Source organism: Natrix helvetica (genome assembly GCF_964273705.1).
Source record: "Natrix helvetica genome assembly, chromosome: 1".
Classification (NCBI taxonomy): domain Eukaryota; kingdom Metazoa; phylum Chordata; class Lepidosauria; order Squamata; family Natricidae; genus Natrix; species Natrix helvetica.
This window is the reverse complement of record NC_138548.1, coordinates 78,635,418-78,656,523: the sequence shown is the minus strand read 5'-3', so window position 1 is coordinate 78,656,523 and position 21,106 is coordinate 78,635,418. Positions and strand designations below refer to the sequence as shown.

The 21,106-nt window shown below is 46.2% G+C and overlaps 1 protein-coding gene across 1 annotated transcript in view; it reads right to left on the bottom strand.

The window, feature by feature from the left end:
- The window catches only part of C1QTNF4 (C1q and TNF related 4), a 35,180-nt gene extending 15,987 nt beyond the window's left edge, over positions 1–19,193 (bottom strand). The window contains exon 1 of the mRNA XM_081940802.1: positions 18,828–19,193. The gene's annotated coding sequence lies outside the window, so the exon portion shown is untranslated. The remainder of the gene's footprint in view (positions 1–18,827) is intronic.
- Between the last annotated feature and the right edge of the window lie 1,913 nt (positions 19,194–21,106).

Here is a 21,106-nt window from a genome sequence, read left to right as displayed (position 1 = left end):
ACACTTGAGCTACAGGTATTTGCCACTATTGCCAAGATAAAATTATATCCTGCATAGGATAGTTCCGTTTTCTATAAGAGTAAAAACAGTTTCATCCTTTTCTGCATTGTCTTTCTGATGATTTTGTAGCAGCCACAGCATTTCTAAAGTTTATAAATAAATGAATCTATTTCATATTTTTTCAGTTCTTAACTTTTTGAAACATCAGTGCAGCATGCTCAATTTAGGCATCAGTTTGAGAATTTAAAGGAAAATGATGTACAATTTTATACTGGTGTTTTGACAGTCCTTCCTAAAAACTGATTTTCATTACTGTATTTTCATTCATTATTCTTTTTAGTACATGGATTTATGTCTCTGTGCCAGGAAAACTGCAGCAAAAAACCTCAAAAGACTATTTCCAAGCATAATTCCAAGATGAGTTTTAATTCCTCCCCCTTTTTTAATGTTTTGCACATGGGCAGACCTATTTTTGAGCAAATGTGCACGCGCGCACCGAACCGGCAGTAATGCCAGGAGCAACCCACCCCTGGGTGGGACTTAGAATTCACACTCTCCAGCTTTCTAGCCTGGTGCCTTAACTAGTAGACCAAACTGGCTTCATTCAAACATACGAGCCCCATGCATTTCTCTTTCATTCTTACTATTTGGATTAGGTAGCCCAAAGAGAATGGGAATTGTAACTCTTCCTTTTCATCTAGGAATGCTGGCCCAAGCTGTATGGATGCCAAGCTCAGTCAACGATTTTTCTGTAGTCAGCATCTTGCCCGCTGAAATCTAATCAACAGTTGTGACCTGGAAAAAAGTGTTTTCACATTTCCCAAGGGCCTGAGGCTGTCAGTTGTGTTAAGATGTATGCATGGATATGTGCAATGCAATGATGAAGGTGAAAAAAAATCTCTCTGTCTCTCTCTCTCTCTGTCTCTCTCTCATACACACACACACACACACACACACACACACACACACGTCTTTGCAATCTGTCAGATGCTTTAATATTGTGATCTTTTCCTTTTCCTGGCTGAGTTGTTCCTACTGGAAGCCTCAACCCTTTGATCCAACACAGCAAGAGTTTTCTTTCTTGTTCTTTACTCATTAGAGCAAAGGGGATTAATTTACACAGGAGAGGTGTGATAGTAAAATGTTGGAACAGATTTGAGAAAATACATACATCAGTAGGCCTGAGGCATTTCTTACTAGTATATTTTACGTGGCTGGACAATGTGAATACTGTATTTGTACAGTAAAATACAGTGAATACTGTATTTGTACAGTAAAATACAGTGAATACTGTATTTGTACAGTAAAACTACTAATTAAGTAAATCTCAGACTCTTAATGTTGCAATATTGGCATTTCAAGATCCAACCCAAGATCCAATTTAATATTTAATTTTTTATTGTATTTTTGTGATATTCTCTATGGACTGTACACCGCCCCGAGTCCCTTCTGGGAGAGGGGGCAGTCTAGAAGCACAAATAAATAAATAAATAAATAAATAAATAAATAAATAAATAAATAAATAAATAAATAAATAAATAAATAAATAAATAAATAAATAAATAAATAAATAAATAAATAATAAATAAATAAATAAATAAATAAATAAATAAATAAATAAATAAATAAATAAATAAATAAATAATAAATAAACCCAGCAGTCTTGTGTTAACCGGAAGAGTTTTACTTGTCTTGCTAATTGATGCCTCTGATCCTGCTGTAGGGTTTGTGTTATGTCCTAGCCTCGGAGTCGTGGCTTCGTCTCCGAGGCTCACCATTGGTTGAGACGCATGTGTGTGCCAGAGCGGGAGAGTCTCTGTTCTCTGATTGGCTAACCGCAGGTCTGCCTGCTTATAAATTACTGTCAAGCAGGAACTGTTCTTTATCTTGGGTTCTGAGTTGCTGTTGTGTTAGCTGTTTAATAAAGCCGTGTTAGTCGGGCCTTGCCTCACCTCAGTCATTGCCACCCATCAAATATAATACTGGCGACGAGGGTGGGATCCTGCTGAGGTGTAGGAAGAGTGTGTCACATAAGGCAGACTTTCATTGTTATACAAGGCTCCCTGCTAATCGCTGAGGCAATGTCCTCAGATCATGTCTCCCTCAGAATGGCCACTTTGAGCAACTTTGCCCCATTTGAGCCAGCGTTAGAGTCCTGGGAGGCTTACATTGATCGTTTTGAATGCTTCCTCGAGGCAAACCATCTGGCTAATTTGCTCAGTTTCTGAATGCTTGTGGACGTGAGATGTTCGGAACAGCCAGGGCTTTGGCTGCCCCGCAAGCAGTCCAGTCTCTTTCATGGGAGACCCTGTTGATGAGACTGCAGAACCATTATGCCCCAGCTCCGTCTCGCATAGCTAGGCGCTATGCGTTCCAGCAAAGGCTTCAGAAGGAGGTGGAGTTGGTGAATCAGTATGTGGCTGCCCTTAGGGCTGCAGCACTGCACTGTGAATTTCCTAATTTAGACGACTCTCTACTTTAGCAATTTGTGTTGGTGACCGATTCAAGGCTGTGTCGCTGTTTGCTGGCCCGTTCTGAGCTCAACCTGCAAGAGGCATTGGATGAGGCTCATGCCTCTGAGATGTCCAACGAGTCCTCCGCCGAGATTGAGAGGGGTCAAGCCGCAGTGGGGCCCACGTTATCATCTACTAAGACTGTGCCTATTCATCATGGGGAGGTGGACGAACATTCTTCGTCTGACGCCAATGAAGCTGAGGTTGACCACCTCAAAACAGCAGGTGGCGGTGCGGGGCGATCACAGAAAAATTTACCTCAGAGCCATTGTGCTGGTTGTGACAGGAACCATGTCCATGCCTGGTGTCGTTTCAAATCAGCTATTTGCCACAAGTGTGGAAAGAAGGAACATTTAGCTAAGGTGTGCCACACATCATTCTCCCCCCTCAGGATCAACCAGCTGACCAATCATATAACCGCAAGCCAAAGCCATGGTCTTATCACATGTCGGAGGACTGTTTTGCAATTTTCCGCGAACAGTGGCAGGCCGTTCCGCTGACCAGCCAGGCCAACGCGACATCGGGAAAGAAGATTTACCTCAGCGTCCAGCTCGAGGGCAAGCCCTGCTGCATGGAGGTGGACACTGGCTCCTCCAAGTCTATTGTCTCCTGGTCCACTAACAAGCGTTTGGTGCCTTCCTTAGCCAAGAAACGCCTGTCACCTTGTTTTATGAAGTTGCAGGACTATCAGGGAAACTATATCCCAGTAGTTGGCAGTGGCCGGTTCCAAGTGGTCACTCCAAGTTTTAAGGGCAGGCTTCCTCTCATCGTCATCCAGGGCAACCTTCCCAGGCTACTAGGCTTAGCCTGGTTCGATGCTTGGGGCCTCAGCGTCGCTGGCGTGCATGCATGATCAGTTCGAAGGCCTGATGAAGGAGTTTGCTGCAGTTTTTGATGGGTCATTAGGTAACTATAAGGGAACCCCCATTAGTTTTAATTTGGACCCTCAGATCGCTCCCATCCGTCTCAAGCCCAGAAGGGTCCCCTGGCCCTGCGTCCGAAAGTGGACGCTGAACTAGACAAATTGGTTGCCCAAGGGGTCTTAGAGCCCATAGATTACTCCAAATGGGAGACCCCCATCGTGATTCCCCTGAAATCCGATGGCTCCATTAGATTATGTGGAGATTTTAAATGTACCATAAATAGTAGTACAGGAACTGCTTCATACATTGGGGTGGGGCTCCATTTTCACCAAGCTGGGCCTCGCCCAAGCATACCAGCAGCTCCCTGTGAATGATGCTGCTGCGGAAGCGCAGACCATCGTCACCCACAGGGAGCTTTTAGATGCCAGCGGCTCCAGTTTGAGGTCAGTGTAGCCCCGGGCATTTTCCAGAGCCTCATGGAGTGACTGCTCCATGGCATTCCGGGGATCATCCTGTACTTTGATGATGTTCTTATTTCCGCCAGAAACAGCACTGAACTCATGGTGCGGCTGTGTGCCGTCTTATCAAAGTTCCTGGAGGTGGGGTTGAAACTTAAGCCTTCAAAATGTCATATAGGGGTACACGAAGTGGAGTTATTAGGGTATCTGATTGATGCCACAGGCATCCATCCGACCCCCTCTAAAATTGCAGCCATTAAACAGGCTCCTGTACCCAACAATAAGGCCCAATTGCAAGCTTTCCTTGGCCTCCTCAATTTTTACTCTGTGTTTTTGCCCCATAAAGCATCTGTTGCAGAACCCCTGCATTGGCTTCTCGATAGTGGGGCCACATGGAGGTGGGGTCGGATGGAAACAGCCGCTTTTATGGCCGTCAAGGACCTGTTAACTTCCAATGCTGTCCTCGTCCAGTATTGTGACCACCTTACCCTGACGCTCACTTGTGATGCATCTCCTTTTGGGGTGGGTGCTGTCCTGAGCCACAAGCTTCCATTGGATCTGAGGCGCCCTTGGCGTACTTTTCCAGGACCCTGTCCCCTCCAGAATGCAACAGTAGCCAATTGGACAAGAAGGCATTAGCAGCAGTAGCTAGAATTAAACGATTCCACAACTACCTGTACGGACGTATTTTTGAGCTAGTGACAGACCACAAGCCTTTATTGGGGTTACTAGAAGGTGATAGACAAACTCCTGTGATATTATCGCCTTGCATGTCCCATTGGGCCGTCTTCCTTGCTGCTTGCAATTATAAACTTTTCTATCGGCCCAGGAAGCAGGTGGGGCATGCTGATGCCCTAAGCCGTTGCCCCCTGCTGGCATCCGGGGATGACCTGGATCCTGACCCCCTAGTTTTACTGATTGAGGACCTCCCGGTTCCCTTGACAGCCACAGACATTGCCACTCATTCGATTAGGGACACTACTTTGGCTCAGATTTTAGACTGGGTAAGGAGGGGTTGGCCGCAGATGCCAGTTCCCTCACAGTTCCTGCCATTCAAACACAGGCAACATGAACTGTCGGTACTAGGGGGTTGCCTGCTGTGGGGCCATAGAGTGGTCATTCCCCCTCAATTGCGGGAACCTATCTCTACTGTCTGCATGAGTGGCATCCTGGGATAGTGAGCATAGAGGCCCTCGGCCGGAGCTACGTGTGGTGGCCTGGTTTGGATCAGGATATTGGGCAGTGGGTGACTAGGTGTCAGGAATATCAGCAGTCCAGGCCAGCTCCTCCCGTGGCAAAACCTAGGAAATGGGAGGACCCCAAGACTCCCCAGGCTATGATCCATGTGGATTTTGCAGGGCCGTTCCACAGCCAGATGTTCCTGGTAGCAATGTTCCCTCTAAGGGAACCGCGCATGTGGCAAGAAAACACCGTGCAGCAGTTTTCAACTGCCGCGCAGTGATTTCTACTGTCACAGGCTCCGGAAGCTGGGGAGGTCCTTTGCAGGCGGCTAGAACTGGCCGCCTGCAAAGGACCTCCCCGGACTTGTTTTGATGAGCACGGGGCGACTGACGGTAGTTGTGAAGCCCCAAAGCCCCCGCCGCCACCAGAATAACTGCTGCCACCACCTCCTCCTCCTCTAACAGCACTGCCGGATTTGCCACCCGGTGCTGCGGCTGAGGTGAAGCCACCAAAGCTCCAGCCGGCATCCCTGCGCGTGGCAGCGGCACCTCTCCCTCTGCTCGGAGCACCTGAGCTGAGCCCCACGTCACCCCTGCCCCCTCCTCCTCCGCCGTGCTTTTGAGGAGCCATGAGGCTGCGGGAGCCGGTATGAAGGCGGCGGGGGGGGAGCAGGGGAAAAAAAGGCCTCATGGCTCCTCAAAAGCACAGCGGAGGAGGAGGGGGCAGGGGTAACGCCGGGCCCAGCTCAGGTGCTCCGAGCGGAGGGGGAGGCGCTGCTGCCACAGGTGGGGGCACCAGCCGGAGCTTTGCCGGCTTCACCTCAGCCGCAGCGCCGGGCAGCAAATGTGGTGGTGCTGTTGGAGGAGGAGGAAGAGGAGGTGGCAGCAGTTATTCTGGTGGCGGCGGGGGCTCGTCGGCATCTTCAGCTGCAGCCCTGCCCACGATGAAGAAACCAAAGATGGAGCAGATCTATGCAGATGACGTCGCTGCAACATGACTGGAGGAGGAATTCTGGGAATTGAAGTGCACAAGTCTTAAAGCTGTCAGGTTTGAAGACCCCTGCGTTTTTTTCCCCTAAAGGCTTAGGGGTGCAAGGATCTTGTAACTTGACAGCTTTAAGACTTGCGTGCTTCAATGCCAGAGTTCCTGAGCCAACATGGCTGGAGGAGGAATCCTGGGAGTTGAAGTCCACAAGTCTTAAAGCTGTCAGGTTTGAAGACCCCTAGGTTTTTTTTTCTAAAGGGTTAGGGATGCAAGAGTCTTGTAACTGACAGCTTTAAGACTTGCACACTTCAATGCTAGAGTTTCTGAGCCAACATTTTGGTTGCTAAGTGATACTGATATTATATAACACTTTTAATTAAGCGGGTACCTTGAAGAAACATAACTTTGCGTTTCAAATAATACTGATTTCGTTGCTGTCTTAGATGACATCTGTAAAAAAAATTCAGATGCTCAGGCATGAATATGTACCGCTCAAACACTATACTTTTCTGCTCACATTGAAAAAAAATTAGAGGGAACATTGCCTGGTAGTGGTCGATGCATACTCAAAGTGGGTGGAAATCGTCCTAATGTCATCGACCACTACCGAGGCTCTCATTAGGGCATTGCAAAGGATGTTTGCGACTCATGGGTGCCCGGATGTTCTGGTGTCAGATAACGGCGCCCAATTGACATCTGCATCTTTCCAGATGTTCCTAGCAGGTCAAGGTATCCGCCACGTTCTGGTGGCCCCTTACCATCCCTCCAGCAATGGCATGGCTGAGCGGATAGTGTGATCTGTTATAGAGTCCCTAGCTAGGCTAGGGCCAGGGGATTTGCAGGCCTGAATTGACAGATATCTGTTAGTGCAGCACACAGTCCCATGTCCCCAAACCAATCACAGCCCTGCAGAGCTGTTAATGGGCCGCCGCCTCCGGACCAACATAGATCGACTTCACCCCAGCTACTGCAATGACAAACCTATTGTCAATGATAATCCCGCCAGGGGTTTTGAAATAGGGGATCTGGTTTTTGCACGGAACTATGGGGGTGAGCAGAGGTGGTTACCGGGGCACATTCTGCAATTAACAGGTCCCTGCTCTTACAGGGTTGGCCTAGGCCAGTGGTTGGCAAGCCGCGGCTCGCGAGCCACAAGCGGCTCTTTACACATTTTAATGCGGCTCTTCTGTGTGCCGGATTATTATCCTCCCTAATCATTGTGGATCAAAAGAAAAAAGGGAAAGGGGCGCTTGTTTTGAAGCGCCCGCTCCCCTCCCTCCTCTCGGGCACTTCAAAACAAGCGCCCCTTTCCCTTTTTTCTTTTCGACCCACAATGATTAGGGAGGATCCTGAAGTCGGGCGGGGACCAGCAAAAATCTAACAGGGGAGCCAGGCAGTAGCAAATTAGCCAATCATGCGAGGAAAGCGAGGTCTGACCAGGTGGGCAGTGAAACTCCAGGGCTCTCTGTTCTAATTCCCCGTGAAAACTGTTGCCTCTGAAGCGTTTGCTCTACTGTTTGAACCTTTAAGCGTCCCTTTCCCTTTTTTCTTTTCAACCCACAATGATTAGGGAGGATCCTGAAGTCGGGCGGGGACGAGAAGCGAGGAGGCAGTTTTAAAGGTTCAAACAGTAGAGCAAACGCTTCAGAGGCAACAGTTTTCACGGGGAATTAGAACAGAGAGCCCTGGAGTTTCGCTGCCCACCCGGTCAGACCTCGCTTTCCTCGCATGATTGGCTAATTTGCTACTGCCCGGCTCCCCGGTTAGATTTTTGCTGGGGGGGGGGCAGGGGGGGTAGCTCCTTGGCCTCCGTCTCTTTTTCTCCCTCCTCGCTTCTTGGGGCTCCACCAATGGGGGAGCAAGGCCCAGCACCAGGCTTTGGGCTAACACAGGGGTCTGCAAAGTTGGCTGTTTTAAGACTGGTGGACTTCAATTCTCAGAATTCTGGGAATTGAAGTCCACCAGTCTTAAGAGCCAATTTTGCAGATCCCTGGGCTAATATGATTGATGCCCTTGGTGGACTTCAATTCTCAGAATTCTGGGAGTTGAAGTCCACAAGTCTTCAAGCTGTCAGGTTTGAAGACCCCTGGGTTTTTTTTTCTAAAGGGTTAGGGGTGCAAGGATCTTGTAACTTGACAGCTTTAAGACTTGCGTGCTTCAAATGCCAGAGTTTATTGAAACTAAAAACAGTGTACCATCCTATGTATTTTCGGTTTTAAAAATGTGGCTCTCAAAATAAATTTCAATCGTGGTTTTGGCGAGATTTGGCTCAGTTGAAAAAAAAGGTTGCCCACCACTGGCCTAGGCGATGGGCACATTTGGCGCAGCCACATTGATCAGCTGCGACCATGGATGGCCTCAACACCGATGCCAGTTGATCTCTTCCCAGTTGGGCCTATAGATTCCCCGCTTACTTTGGACACCTCCGTTGAAACTCAGCGTTGCCCATCCCGGCAGTCCAGTGTTCCGGCACCAGACTTACCTGAGCCATCAGAGTCGCATCCAGAGTGGCCGGGCGGGGAGTTTGTACAGTCACAGGCAGTTCCCCTGGAGAAGCCTCCTCCTGCCCCTTCTACGGCATCAGTTCCAGCCGAGCCAAGAAGATTGGACCGCACACGCAGGCGGCCTGCATGTTTGCAAGATTACGCTTGTATCTGACTGGTGGAGAGGGGTGTTATGTCCTAGCCTCGGAGTCGTGGCTTCGTCTCCATTGGTTGAGACGCGCGTGTGTGCCAGAGCGGGAGAGTCTCTGTTCTCTGATTGGCTAACCGCAGGACTGCTGCTTATAAATTGCTGTCAAGCAAGAACTGTTTTTTATCTTGGGTTCTGAGTTGCTGTTGTGTTAGCTGTTTAATAAAGCCATGTTAGTCGGGCCTTGCCTCACCTCAGTCATTGTCACCCATCGAATATAATAGTTTGCATCCTGATCCCCAATGGGATAAGGATGTGTTGCATAAGCATCCTTGGGCTACGCTGCCAGGAATTACAATGGACACAGTGCAGGAGTGAGAAAGCTGGATCACTGTCTTTAGTCCACCGTCCTTTGTGATCCTTTCAAGTCAGTGGTGGGATTCAAAATTTTTTACTATCGGTTCTTTGGGCATGGCTTGTGGTCTGTTGCTCAGTGGTTCAAAGTCCTCTTTTCTGATGAGAGCAACTTTTGCATCTCATTTGGAAACCAAGGACCCAGACTATGGAGGAAGAATGGAGAGGCACACACTGCAAGATGCTTGAAGTCCAGTGTGAAGTTTCCACAGTCTGTGTTGATTTGGGGAGCCATGTCATCTGCTGGTGTTGGTCCACTGTGCTTCATTAAGTCCGGGTCAGCGCAGCCATCTACCAGGAGATTTTGGAGCATTTCATGCTTCCTTCCACAGATGAGCTTTATGGGGATGCTGACTTCATTTTCCAGCAGAACGTGGCATCTGCCCACACTGCCAAAAGCACCAAAACCTGGTTCAATGACCATGGGATTACTGTGCTTGATTGGCCAGCAAACTCGCCTGACCTGAACCCCATAGAGAATCTATGGGGCATTGCCAAGACAAAGATGAGAGACATGAGACCGAACAATGCAGAAGAGCTGAAGGCCACTATTGAAGCATCCTGGTCTTCCATAACACCTCAGCAGTGCCACAGGCTGATAGCTTCCCTGCCATGCCACATTGAGGCAGTAATTGCTGAAAAAGGGGCCCAAACCAAGTACTGAGAACATATTCATGCTTATACTTTTCAGAGGTCCGATATTGTTCTATGTACAATCCTTGTTTTATTGATTGCATGTAATATTCTAATTTTCTGAGATGGTGGATTTGGGGTTTTCATGAGCTGTAAGCCATAATCATCACAATTATGACAAATCACGGCTTGAACTATCTTGCTTTGCATGTAATGAGTCTATCTCATATATTACTTTCACCTTTTAAGTTGCATTACAGAAATAAATGAACTTTTGCACGATATTCTAATTTTTTGAGTTTCACCTGTACAGTTCCCACAATTTAGTGGATATTATATTGGGGGAGTTTTAGTGGTGTGGTGGTCTAGAGGTGAAGTTCTCGCCTCACAATCAGGAGGGTGTGAGTTTGATCCTAGGTAGTGGCAGATATTTCTTTTTCTGCCCACAATGAGTAATTATCTGCTGCAACCCCCACATAGGCATCAGGAAGGGCATCTGACCTGTAAATGCTCAAGTTCCATTCAGTTGCTCCAACTTCGCCCCGATGCAAGGTATTGTTAAAAGAAAAAGAAAAGATTGGGGAAGTTCTGAGCACTGCTAACTTCAAACTGAATAATAATATAAGAAACACCACTTGTGGCGTTACTTTAGTTCACAAAGAACTGGACAGCAATTGGACAGGTCAGATTTTAGTTTCTTTTTTTTTTTTTTTTTTTTTTTTTCAAGAAGTTTTATTGGTTTTTTTAAAAACATTTATGCGGAAAAGGGTAAGTGGAATAGTTACAAATTTTGGCAGTTGCAAGTATGGCAGACGCCCCCTCCCTCCAGACTCCTAGGTTACATCAAAATATCAAACCTTATTACATAGTCATAAAAAAAATCAGCATATTAATTCTAGAAAAAATACTTTTCAATCAGTTTATATAATTATAATATATAGTCTAGTTGTAAATTCATTAATACTTTCGGTCTGTTTATAACATTGTGGTTTTCTTATTTATTTTGGTGATCTGAGCTTTCTTGGTGTTGCCCCTTCACCCCCCGCTGGCAGAGCTCCGGCCCCTCCCGTGTCCTGCATAACCGTTGTAGTGTCATCTGTTTTTTCTAGGTTCGCTTTGTTTTTTTCCATAAAGGCCTGTGCCTCTATGGGTGTGTTGATTCTGATTCTTGTCTCCTCCCAGAATATCAGCATACCTTCAGGCATCAACCATCTAAACCACACCCCCTTCTGGTATAATTTATTCGCCAATTGCGAATAGCTTTTCCTTTTTTCCCTAATTTTTTTGGGAATCTGCTTTAGAATGGTTATCTCCCTATCGTGGTATGTCAGTGTTTGCCCCCTTTGTACACCCAGAATTTCATCTCTTGTGGTTTTCCTAAGAAATTTAATATGAACCTCCCTGGGTACATTATGTGTTCTGGCATATGCTGAATTCACTCTATAAGCTAGATCTATCTCCCATTCCATCTGCTGTTTATCTTTGTGTATGTATTCAGCTAAAATGTTAGTCATAATGTCCCTTATATTTTCCCCATCTGCTTCTATTACATTTTGAAATCTAAGATAAAAGGACATTCTTTCAAACTCTGCTTTCATTTGTTGGATGTCAAGTTCTTTGTTCCCCTTCTGTAAGGCCTCTACCCCCCCCCTCGCCTCCGCCACCCCACCCTCCACAAGGTCCAGTCTCTGTGAGTTCTTAAAGATTTGGGCTTGATTCTGTTTAATTTCATCTTTCATTTCCCTTAACTGTTTCTTAATTTCCTCCTGGCCTTGTAAAATTTGTTGAAGCATTTGTTGGAAGTCTATCTCTGTAGTCTTGGGTTGCATCAGTTCTGATATCTTTGACTGTGTAGCTGGACTAGACGTTGCAGACGTTGGAGCAGAAGTAGCAAAGCCAGGCTTTCCAGGAGGTGGTCTTTTTGGAGACATGGTTTATGAAGCAAGGAGATCAGTCAAAGTAGAGACTGGGCAGCTGGAGAGGTAGAGCAGGCAGGCGAATTCAGAAGGCAGAGGATCCAAACAGATGGGGATTTCTTTAGTCACTCTAGCAGTAGATGAAAGTTTTTTTCTCCAAAGAGTTCAGAAAGTAGCAATCCACAAGAAATTCCTCTGGGTGACTCGGAGACAAAGACCGGAAGCCTGAATTTTAAAGGTGGAGTCAGGTTTCACAATTCATGAAGACAACGGAAGTGTGCCATCTTGCCCTGCCAGCTTTGGGCTCAGAGGCATAGTAAAATTTTTAAAAGTTCAAAAAGTTCTCAGTTCATCCATTAGTTCTGGAGCTAGGTCGAATGAAAATCACTTTTATAGGGGTGAGGCATCATTAGTTGGCTCTCCCCCCTCCTCCTCTCTGGGGATGGAAGGAAAGTCTTTTCAAGCCGCTTGTCCAAGGGAGGGGGGGAAATCCCCCTCCCTCTAGCCGCACCTCTAGCAGGGATCCGAAAGTTTAACTTTTTAAAAGTGCTGAAAAGTTCATCAATTCAAAAGCGAAGGAATGCAGAAAGGAAGCCTCTCACCATACTGCCGCTGCTTCGTTCGGAAGTGTGTTCTCCGATCGGCATGGGGCGAGACGCGTGCGCACGCACGTCCTCCAAAACTGCTCCCCGATGCCTAGAACGAAGCGGAGGAGCCCCCGCCAGCCGCCGCCGACGCCAGGACCCTCCGCGAGCCGTTCCTTCGGCAAGGCGCCCCTCCAAGGCGTCTTGTGCCCCCCCAGAAGCGGGGGAAGCCCACCGGGAGAGCTGGAGCAGGCAGCGATCTGCCTGTCGCCGTAGCCGCCGGAACCGGAAGTCCAGATTTTAGTTTCTTGAATTAAAAATAGTGCAACACAGTGGTGGGTTTCAAATTTTTTTGGAACCTACTCTGTGGGTGTGGCCTCCTTTGTGGGAGTGGCTTGCCAGCCATGTGACCTGGTGGGAGTGGCTTGGCAGTCATGTGACCAGGTGGGCATGGCTAACTTGGAAAATGTGGTGAAACTCACTTAACGATGCTCTTGCTTAGCAACCAAAATTTTGGGCTCAATTGTGGTCATAAGTTCTTTTTCTTTCTTTCTTTCATCTCTCTCTCCCACTTTCTTTTTTTCTTTTTCTTTTTCTCTCTCTCTCTGGCTCTTTCTCTCTCTCTCCCTCTCTCCCTCTCTGTCTCCCTCTGTCATTTTCTCTGGGTGTCTATCTGTCTGTCTCTCTCTCTGTATCTCTGTCTCTCTCTCCTCCTTCCCCCATCTCTGTCACTCTGTGTGTGTGTGTCTGTCTGTCTCTCACTCACTCTGTGTGTGTGTGTGTGTGTGTCTGTCTCTGTCTCTCCCTCTGTCTCTCTCCCCTCCCTTCCTCTCTCTCTGTCACTCTGTGTATGTGGGTGTGTCTGTCTCTCACTCACTCATTCACTTAATCACTCACTCTGTGTGTGTCTCTCTATCTTTCTCTCCCTCCCTCCCCCTCTCTGTCTCTGTGTGTGTGTGTGTGTGTGTGTCTGTCAGTCTCTCTGATTCCCTCCCTCACTCCCTCTCTCTGTCTGTCTGTCTGTCTCACTCACACACACACACTGTGGTCACCTTGTTGAGTGTTCCAATCACATTTGAAACACTCAACAACTGGCTTGCATTTATGGTATTTTGCAGCATTCTGCAGTCATAGGACCAAAATATATGCTTTTAACCATATATTTTGGTCCTATGACTGCAGAATGCTGCAAAATACCATAAATGCAGGCCAGTTGTTGAGTGTTTCAAATGTGATTGGAACACTCAACAAGGTGACCACAGTGTGTGTGTGTGTGTGAGTGAGACAGACAGACAGAGAGAGAGAGGAACAGAGAGGGAGTGAGAGAGGGAATCAGAGAGAGACTGACAGAGTCTGACAGAATCAGAGAGGTACTTTTAACTACCTGGCAGCGGCGTTTTTCCTTGGGGGGCTCCTCAGAACATCCTAAGACTTCGGAGGGAAGCCTCCAGCCCGGAGCAGGAGCAAAGCCCCTTTTCCAACTGGCCTTTCCTCGCTTGGAGGGCTTTGGAGGGAAGCTTCTGCATAAGCCCGGCCGAGTGACAACAAGTTCCCACCGTTACGAAGCCTCGGAGGCTGTAATTTTCTGAGCTGTGCGCGCCCGCCTGTTTTCCACGGCGTGGAGCAGCAGCGAGGTTTGTGTGGCCGGCAATCACTCCAAATGCCATCCGGGAAGACGAGGAACGTGAGGGGGGACCGTTGACGGCCTCCGCAATCATTGCTCGCCTCGCAGAGCCTCGCTGCTGCTCCACGCCGTGGAAAACAGGCGCGCGCGCACAGCTCAGAAAATTACAGCCTCCGAGGCTCAGAACGCTTCGGAGGGAAGCTTCTGCATAAGCCCGGCCGAGTGACAACAAGTTCCCACCGTTACGAAGCCTCGGAGGCTGTAATTTTCTGAGCTGTGCGCGCGAACAGCTCAGAAAATTACAGCCTCCGAGGCTCAGAACGCTTCGGAGGGAAGCTTCTGCATAAGCCCGGCCGAGTGACAACAAGTTCCCACCGTTACGAAGTCTCGGAGGCTGTAATTTTCTGAGCTGTGCGCGCGCGCCTGTTTTCCACGGCGTGGAGCAGCAGCGAGGCTCTGCGAGGCGAGGAATGATTGCGGAGGCCGTCAACGGTCCCCCCTCGCGTTCCTCGTCTTCCCGGATGGCATCCTGAGTCATTGCCGGCCTCGCAGAGCCTCGCTGCTGCTCCACGCCGTGGAAAACAGGCGCGCGCGCACAGCTCAGAAAATTACAGCCTCCGAGACTTCGTAACGGCGGGAACTTGTTGTCACTCACCCGGGCTTCTGCAGAAGCTTCCCTCCAAAGCCCTCCAAGCGAGGAAAGGCCAGTTGGGAAACGGGCCAGAAGACAAGGAACAGCAGTGGCGGCGGGGAGTCAGCCCCGATGCAAAAAAAACGCCAAGGGGGCGGGGCCGGAAATTACTTCCGGGTTCATTCTTCAACCGGTTCGCACGATCCGGTGCGATCCGGTAGAAACCCACCACTGGTGCAACACCTATAAAGTTGATTTAGTAGAAGAAGCATAAGAATTAGACGGTAGGTATGACTTAAGTTCTGCCTTATCCAATGCACTGATTGCTAAGTGCCACTGCTATGTAAAATAGCATAGAATAAATAGTATTGTAAGACTGGGAGGGACCTTAGGGATTTTATAATCCAATTGTCTGACCAGGAAAAGAATCCTTGGACCATCCCAGACAAATCGCAAACTAGACTATCAAGGCAGTTGTTTAAGATTGGGTCATATTTGCTGTATTTAAGAAGCAGGATTCCCAGGAGAATTGCATAAATGTTTATGGTTGGATTCAAACAAAAGTGTCCAATCTATAAATTATTACTCAATTCTACATAATGCTCTTAAAATATGGGCTAATTACAAAAGAAGCTGCTAAGCTTCTTGCTTCAATATGGTTTATTTTCATGAAGATGAATGTATTAAAAAAATCAATGGAGAGATAATAATTCATATAGGTTGCAAGACTTAATCTATAATCTGTTTTTAAGAATAATTTTTTTGCTCTTCTTGGTATGCTTAGAAATGCCTCATGGGTTCCAATATATCCAAATAAGTAATAAAAAGATATTCCTTTCATTTCAAAAGAATTACAAATGCAAAGTGGAAAATGTAGAGGCTTGACCAACTTTGAAATATACAACACACAATTCAAAACATCTATTGGATCTTAAATGTTATTGAATATGCTTCAGAAATTGAATAAGTCAGATATTACATTATTATATTTTCGCAAATTATCAGAGCAATTGATATACAACAATGGGAACACCAACGGAAAGTAACTATTAAATTTACTGTGATTATTGCACTCAGAGAAAACTGGAACAAGATCCTTCTTTATCTAATATAAAAATCCAGTGTTGATTCCCAAAATAATCTATCTATCTATCATCTATCTATCTATCTATCTATCTATCTATCTATCTATCTATCTATCTATCTATCTATCTATCATCTATCTATCTATCTATCTATCTATCTATCATCTATCTATCTATCTATCTATCATCTATCTATCTATCATCGTCTGTCTGTCTGTCTATCTATCATCATCTATCTATCTATCTATCCATCCATCCATCCATCCATCCATCCATCCATCCATCCATCCATCTATCCATCCAAAAAAGAAAGAAAGAAAAGATGTGGTGAAGATTTTTTTTTCTGTTTTAAAAGAAATCCCTTGACTATGTGATTCCTTAAGAATCTCAGCTTCCACATAAACATACAAAACAGCCCTTAAAGCAGTAGAGAAAGCTTTGGAAACTTGTGGTCAATGGTTATATTCTTGCCAAATTGTTGCTGCTAGTATTATTATTATCATCACCATCATATCATCATCATGTCATCATCATTCTCATTATTATCATCATCGCATCATCATGGCATCTTTTTGGACTGTCTTTCAGGATTAGGATTGTGGGCACTTTTTTGTAGTGGTTCTACAAAGTGCTATTAAGCTATTAAGTGCATCCTTAATAGCGGTTTCAATTGTGGGAGCAGATCAACCCAGTGGCTATTTTCTTGTGGGTCTTCTCACTCATTGCCTGCTGGGATCTTTCTCCCTTCCTCTATAACGTTTACCTGAAGTCACTGGGAAAGATCATTTAGTGGTTTGGAGTTTGGTACCAGCAATAAGCAGATGATAACCAGACAGAATGGTGATGCTGTTGAAATCTGTGTGAGATAGAACAGGTTTAAATTGATATTTAGTAGGATGTAGATGCTGTTTGTTCAGCAGGAGAGAAAAGATATTCTATGGTGGATGACTTATCCAGATTTGGTATTATTTCAGGCTGATAGAGACAGCACTGGCTCTTCATCTCTTCCTATTTTGATCCCCATCCTTCACTTCTTCCTTGCACTAGATAACATTTCATTTTATCAAGGAGGGATTTCATTTTACCTTAAATCGGCTGAATCATAGAAGTTGAGTAGATCTGCATCCATTGATTATGTTGCCTATTAATTCAGTCTACTGAAACTGGATGCTACTGTTATGAAAACCAAAGACAAAGAGTGAAAGAATTCTAGATGAGGAAGCGTGACAAATACTGGTCCAAATGACCTAATCAAGATTTTATGGATTATATTTCAGAGAACCGAATGAAGTAACCAATGAGAGTGCTAAATATGTTCAGAATTCCAAAATACCAATTCATTATTCTGATTCATGAAACCAGAAAATATCCGAGTTGGAAAGAGGTTATGGATCTTTTAAACAAAGATATGATAAGAAGTTAAATCTGCTAAGGATGAAAACCAGTTTGATGAAGTGGTTAAGGCATCAAGCTAGAATTTGAAGAAGGTGAGTTCCACTCCTGCTTTACGCACAAAGCCAGCTAGATAAGATAAGATAAGATAAGAGATTAACAGAGTTGGAAGGAAGTTTATAGGTCATCTAGTCCAAGCCCCTCCCCACTCAAGCAGGAGACCTTACACCATTTCTGACGAATGGCAGCCATTGGGTGACCTTGATCAGCTCTAGGAAACAGGCAATTGCAAACCACTTCTGAAAGACCTTGCCAAGAAAACTATAGGGACTTTTCCAGACAGTTTCCAAGAATTGGATATGATTGAATGACTGATTCCTCAGGACTCCTGCCTCTGTTTTCCCCTTGAACGTAAATGTGTCTCATAGTGAAATACATAGGAATCTAGAGACCAATTCCAGGTCCGGCTTTATTTTCTTACTATTGTTTGCCCTTCTTTCTTTCATTACAAACACTGCAACAAAGGCAGTTACCATATGCCTGAATGGGATGATAAAAACAAAACAAAAAATGTAAGCCTCTTGTTATACATCAGATCATGGGAGAAGAGAAGCTGCCGGAAATTACCGTAGCATCAAAATGAATAATTGAAGCAGAACACCTTCAATTCCTGCATAAATGCAGAGGTCAGAGCACAACTTCCTAATCATTTGGATGTGGGGAAAAAAAACTGAGAAAGAAAATGCTGGATAATTGCCCCACCCTTACCCCCAAAAGAACGACCAAGAAACATCACCTTTGGCGGCTCCTTATCTGCTTGAAAAAATGATGCTTTGGATGATTAGGTTTAGCTCCAGGACTGAATGTGGTAATCTTGTACTACAAATTAACTGAACTATCTCCTCCTCCTCCCTCCAGATATGTTCTATATATTCTGTCATTCCCTGGAATGTCCAACCTCTCTCCTCTCTCTAAATCCCAGCCTCACATGAGAAAAAGGCAGGCAAGAGAGGATGAAGAACAGGTGGTGTCCAGCGCTAATGTTAACATATAGTAGTTTGGGGGTTCTTGAGTTGCCAAGTATCTTAGACATAAGATATGCTTTCAATGTTGAAAAAAAAGGCTCTTTAGTTTTATTGAAATGATTGCTAGTCAACAATGTCTACCTTTCCCCCCATATACCGGCATATATATGGGAGGCAGGTCCCTTCTTCCTGCACCACCACCCCCTTTTTGGTATGCATAATTATACATCATCCTTTCTTTTGACATTTTGTCAGGCAGCTTGGTGACAAGGATGAGAAAGGTGCAAAGAGGACACCAGGGGAAGGATTACTTCGAAGGCCTTGGGGCGAATAGATGAATCTGACCTAAAGACCAAGCATCTATAGTTCAGTGTGATAAAAGAGACACAGAATGACCCTTGCTTTCTCCTGCTATGGCTGGGATGCCACGATTCTGCATGGGGGATTAAATCCATTCTACCCAGACCCAATTCCAGATAGAACAAAGCCCCATAAAAAAAAAATTGTGGACCAAACGGTAATCCCATCTGTCCTCCTGATTTCCCAGGCAAACCCCCCACCCACCCTACCCCCTTCATTTCCTTCACAATGAGAGGCTCCCCCTTCCTTTAGAAGGATAATTCTTAGGAGAACCCCATGTTCTATGCAACCCTTCACACACACACACACACACACACACACACACACACACACAATTCATCCCAGGAAGAGACCACTATATGGGGGCGGGGGTGAAGAGGGGAAGAAAGAAGAGGGGATGGGAAAGAGAGAGAAGAGTCCATGAAAAGAATCCCGAGCTCGGGTATGTGTGTGTGTGTGGGGGGGGGGGTGCCTTTTCTTTCTTTTACCTTCCGTGCTCAGGATCAAGCATTGGGCTCAGGGTTTCGCCTACCTGCTGCCCGAGGCTCGTTTTCACACGCTATAAAGACTGGAGGGAGCCGGCTGGAGAGCTGCTGTCGCTGCCGCTGCTGTCGCCACCGCCACTGTGAGCCCCGCTGCCGCCTCTCCCCGCACTGCCAGCGTTTTGAGGCGCCGCCGCTATGAAGGGCGGGCGGGAATGGGCGTAAGGAGCGCAGTGGCTCCGGTGCAAGATCGGTGACCGAAGGTGGAGCCTGCCCGGAGAAGGAACGGCGGCGGAACAACGGCGGCGGCGGGGAGGGGAGCGCGCCTGGCAGAACGTGTTACACTTCTTGGAGATGTCAACCCCGGGCGGGAGGCTCCTTCCCATGGTGCGGGGAGTCCGCTTTATAGTTCTGCCTTCTCCCTGCCCTGCGGCAGATGATGTCTGTGCAGAAGGCCAACAGGTGCAGCTCTCTCTAGCCGGAAGGTGCGGAGATGGGAGGCTGCACCAGCTGAATTTCCTCCTTCTCGGATGCATAAGGGGATGGCTTGGCCATTACTCCTGGCTTTTTCTCCCAGCCACAAAGCGGCCGTCCGTGAAACACGGGTGGAGAATTCCCACGAGACAGGCCACCCGAGTGGGCTTATTTGGGGGGGGGGTGGAGTTGGGAGTTGCTTTCGCCTCTCCCTCCGCACATGCTTTGTGACTTGACTCACTGGAAAGGTGGTGTGGCAAATTCTCACCAGGCTAATTTTGGTGCTTGTTAGTGGCTGCTGTTGCATCTTCTATCTATAGGACACTCTGAACCGCAAATTAGCCCAAGGCACTTGAAGTTCCACCTTGTGCAGAGGCAGCCCCTTTGACGAACAGCTGTGGTGGAAGCAAGAAACACTGCTGAATTTAAAAAAGAGAGAGGGGAACTTATGGTCCCACCTCAAGTAGATAGAAAAAAATATTGCTTTAAAAATATTTTGCAGAAGTGCTCCTCTCCCCTTCCCTGAACACTCCACATACCCCTTTTCTATACTGTACAGTGAAATAATAAAACATATACAGGGCCGGATTTAGATGAAAAGAGGCCCTAGGCTATTCCACTTATGGGGCCCTTTCACCTCCCATTTTTAAGTTTGTAAATTACATGAGAGATAATAAAATACATCATTACTGTGATATATATCAATATATTAAATGAAACATGTTGTAATTGGTACTAATCTTTATAAAAAAAATGTGGCACGGATAATAAGTAAAAATAAAAGGCCCCTCTTGATCTTGAGGCCCTAGGCTGAATCCTAGTTAGCCTATAGGAAAATCCGGCCCTGAACATATACCTGATATGTGGTAGGAGGAAGAGGCAGCAACCAGATAAGAGTGGCCCAAGAAAATAATGTGATAAAACATCTTGTGTTCACACAAAGATAAAGCAAGGGAGGGGAAAGCACAATAACACTTGCAAAATTCTGTTACTAGAGCTGCTGCAACCCTGACTGCTCTTTAGAAGGCCAGATCCTGAAGATGAAACTCAAATACTTTGGCCACCTAATGAGAAGGAAGGACTCACTGGAAAAGAGCCTAATGCTGGGAAAGATTGAGGGCAAAAGAAGAAGGGGACGACAGAGAATGAGGTGGCTGGATGGAGTCACCGAAGCAGCAGGTGTGAGCTTAAATGGACTCCAGAGGATGGTAGAGGACAGGGAGGCCTGGAGGAACATTGTCCATGGGGTTGCGCTGGGTCGGACATGACTTCACAATTAACAACAACAATATAACATTACATTCTTAGCTTGATCTACCTTGTTGGATTAATGGTATGTTCTTACATGACTCTTATCCTTGTTTTAGATTTTCTGTCCTGGCTAAGAAGTTATATCCTATGAAAATAGATTGTTATGCCTTTGGAGATTCCCCCTCCCCCCCCCCCGAGAGAACCATGGCTAGCCACATTGTCTTATTTTATATAACAAGTCTGAAAGCACGCCTACTCAGCCAAGCATTTTCCAGAACTCTGAAAGTTCATGTATCAATTCTCATTGACTCAAGGTCTTGCTATCTGAAGTTTCATTAACTGAAGGTTAGAATGAAATTCCCACATATAATGATTATTTTTCAAATTTGTGTACTTTTGTCTACTTTGTGGGAATCATGCAAAGATATTTGGAGTCAAGCTAACTATACAACACTGAAATTACACGGGTTGCTAAACTAAATGCTTTTTCTTATTTACAGGCACATTTAATACCCTCCATGGGCACTTCTGGTGACTTCAGAATTGGATCCAGATAGATGGGAACACTTAGGGAAGTTGTTTTGCGAGATATTCTGTAAGGGTA